We start from the raw sequence: 3,840 nt of genomic DNA, 5'->3' as shown, positions 1-3,840 counted from the left end.
GCCACCTCGCCCGGCTAGTTTTTTGTATTTTTTAGTAGAGACGGGGTTTCACCCTATTAGCCAGGATGGTCTCGATCTCCTGACCTCGTGATCCGCCTGTCTCGGCCTCCCAAAGTGCTGGGATTACAGGCTTGAGCCACCGCACCCGGCCGTGGATGTATATTTTTAATGAAACATACTTAACAAACAGTAAAATGCCCAAATTTTAAATCCACAGCTTGATAATTTTTTAACTATGTATACACCAAAATCAAGATGCAGAATACCTCCATCACCCCTGGAAAGTTCCTTCGGGAGCCTGCTCAGTCAATAGTGCCTTCAGAGATCATTCTTCTAACGTCTGTTCACCATTGTTTTGCCTGCTCCTCCTTTTTATTTTTTTATTTTTATTTTATTTATTTATTTTGAGACAGAGTCTCGCTGTGTCGCCCAGGCTGGAGTGCAATGGCTCGATCTCAGCTCACTGCAAGCTGTACCTCCCGGGTTCACACCATTCTCCTGCCTCAGCCTCCCGAGTAGCTGGGACTACAGGCGCCGCCACCACGCTGGGCTAATTTTTTGTATTTTTAGTAGAGATGGGGTTTCACCGTGTTAGCCAGGATGGCCTCGATCTCCTGACTTCGTGATCCGCCTGCCTCAGCCTCCCAAAGTGCTGGGATTACAGGTGTGAGCCACCACGCCTGGCCTCCTTTTTTTTGTTTTGTTTTTTGTTTTTTGTTTGAGATAGGGTCTCACTCTGTCACCCAGGCTGGAGTGCCGTGGCATTATCATGGCTCACTGCAGCCTTGAACTCCTAGGCTCAAGTGATGCTCCTGCCTCAGCCTCCTAAGTAGATAGGCACCACCATGCCCAGCTAATTTTTAAAATTGTCTTGTAGAGATAAGATCTCACTGTTGCCCAGGTTGCCTGTTCTTACTAAACTGTGCGTGTGTGTGTGTGTGTGTTGCAGGGGTAGGGGCGGTGGTTTATCAACTGTTTTCCTGGTTGAGTTTAATTCCTTTTCATGTAGGAAACCTTAGAAAATGCAAAGAAACGAAAAAGACAAGGAAAAATTCATAATGCCACACTGGCCAGGAATGTCCATTGTTAATATTCTTTTTTTTTTTTTTTTTTTAAGACAAAGCCTCGGCCGGGCACGGTGGCTCAAGCCTGTAATCCTAGCACTTTGGGAGGCCGAGACGGGTGGATCACGAGGTCAGGAGATTGAGACCATCCTGGCTAACATGGTGAAACCCCGTCTCTACTAAAAAATACAAAAAACTAGCCGGGCGAGGTGGCGGTGCCTGTAGTCCCAGCTACTCGGGAGGCTGAGGCAGGAGAATGGCGTGAACCTGGCAGGCAGAGCTTGCAGTGAGCTGAGATCCGGCCACTGCACTCCAGCCCGGGCGACAGAGTGAGACTCCGTCTCAAAAAAAAAAAAAAAAAATGCCTCACTCTGTTGCCCAGGCTGGGGTATAGTGGCACGATCTCAGCTCACTGTAACCTCTGCCTCCTGGGTTCAAGTGATTCTCCTGCCTCAGCCTCCCGAGTAGCTGGGATTACAGGCGCCTGCCACCACGCCCAACTAATTTTTTGTATTTTTAGTAGAGACAGGGTTTCACTATGTTGGTCAGGCTGGTCTCGAACTCCTGACCTCAAGTGATCCACCCACCTCGGCCTCCCAAAGCGCTGGGATTACAGGCGTGAGCCACTGTGCCCGGTCTCCACTGTTAATATTCTGATGTTTATCTTTCTAGACTTTTCATTGCATATAAAAACTTTTCAATCAGGGCACAGTGGCTCATGCCTGTAATCCTAGTACTTTGGGAGGCTAAGGCAGGTGGATCACTTAAGGCCAGGAGTTGGAGACCAGTGTGGGCAACATGGCAAAACCCAGACTCTACTAAAAAATACAAAAATTAGCCGGGCATGGTGGCACAGGCCTGTGATCCCAGCTACTCAAGTGGGTGAGGTGGGAGGATCAATTTAGCCCAGCAGGCAGAGGTTGCAATGAGTCAAGATCACACAATTACACTCTAGCCTGGGTGACAGAATGAGACAGAAATGGGATATAATATAAATACTGTATTATTTCAAGTTCACACATTCTTCTGTATCTTAATTTATTTACTTATTTAGAGTCTCGCTCTGTCGCCCAGGCTGAAGTGCAGTGGTGCGATCTTGGCTCACTGCAACCTCCGCCTCCCGGATTCAAGTGATTCTCCTGCCTCAGCCTCCCAAGTAGCTGGGGTTACAGGTGCCCACCATCAAAACCAGCTAATTTTTGTATTTTTAGTAAAGATGTATTTTTAGTAGAGATGAGGTTTCGCCATGTTGGTCAGGCTCGTCTCAAACTCCTGACCTCAGGTGATCTGTCCTCGTTGGCTTCCCAAAGTGCTGGGATTACAGGCATGAGCCACCATGCCCGGCCTCTTCTGTATCTTTTTAAATAGCTGTACAGCATTTCACTAAATGGATGTACCATATATTGATGAAAATTATCTTGTGACGTGCTAAACTTTTTTTCTCTTTTCTAAAATAGCAAATTGATAGACATCCCCATACCTGAATGTGAACATCCATGCTAGTTTCCTCAGGAGAAAAAAATAATAATCCTAGACTGCTTAGTCAAAAAGGGATAAAAATTTTTCTTCTTTTTAATGTTTGTGTTATCTCCAAATTGTAGTCCAGAGAAGTCATTTCTCTTCCTGCCAGCAGTGTACGAGTATGTGCTCAGCCTCCCACCTGTCACCATGTTCAGAACCTTCACCAACAATCATCCCCTTTTAAACCACTTGGATCTCTTTATCTTCTCTCTAAAAATGTTTGGAGTACCCTCCCTTACAAAACTTCAATCCCAGTTTACCCACAAGTTGCTGCCAGGATGGTTTACACAACCAGCCTCCACTTCCTCCTTAGCCTCCTGTAATTGAACTTTCATCTCCACTGACCATCGCTTATGGTCACCTGTGACCTCCTAATTACCATCTTCATTGGCTTCTTACAAAACTTTTCTGAATGTAAAAGTTCTCCAGCTGGTACCCAACACAGAGTAAGTCCCCTTGTCTCTGTTCCCACAAGTTTGAGGTCAGATTGTGTGAACTAGGTTAAGGAATTCACGCTTTGCCCCAAGGGCCAGTGAAGGGCTTTATCAGATGTGGATTATAGGTAATGCTGTCACCATGAGGATTAGAAGGGAGGTGTGTAAGTCTGTTTTCATTGCTAAAAAGAAATACCTGGCCGGGCGCAGTGGCTCATGCCTGTAATCCCAGCACTTTGGGAGGCCGAGGTGAGTGGATCACGAGGTCAAGAGTTCAAGACCAGCCTGGCCAAGATGGTGAAACCCTGTCTCTACTAAAAATACAAAAATTAGCCGGATATGCTGGTGGGTGCCTGTAATCCCAGCTATTCGGGAGACTGAGGCAGAGAACTGCTTGAACCCGGGAGGCGGAGGTTGCAGTGAGCACCTATACTCCAGCCTGGGCGACAGAGTAAGACTCAATCTCAAAAAAAAAAAAAAAAAGGGCAGAGCTTTATTAAAAAGTTGTAGACAAGCCAGGTGTGGTGGCTCACACCTATAAATCTAGTGCTTTGGTAGGCTGAGGTGGGAGGATCACTCGAGCCCAGGTGTTCGAAACAAGCCTGGGCAACATGGTGAGACCCCGTCTCTACACATTTTTTTTTTTCTTTTTTTTAAAATTACCCAATTAAGGCCAGGAGTGGTGGCTCATGCCTGTAATCCCAGCACTCTGGGAGGCCTAGGCTGGCGGATCACCTGAGGTTGGGAGTTCGAGACCAGCCTGATCAACATGGAGAAACCCCTTCTCTACTAAAAATACAAAGTTAGCTGGGCATGGTGGT

The sequence above is a fragment of the Piliocolobus tephrosceles genome, chromosome 4 (genome assembly GCF_002776525.5).
Source record: "Piliocolobus tephrosceles isolate RC106 chromosome 4, ASM277652v3, whole genome shotgun sequence".
In the NCBI taxonomy this organism is placed as follows: Eukaryota; Metazoa; Chordata; class Mammalia; order Primates; family Cercopithecidae; genus Piliocolobus; species Piliocolobus tephrosceles.
The sequence above is the reverse complement of the archived record's forward strand: the minus strand, read 5'-3'. Positions refer to the sequence as shown.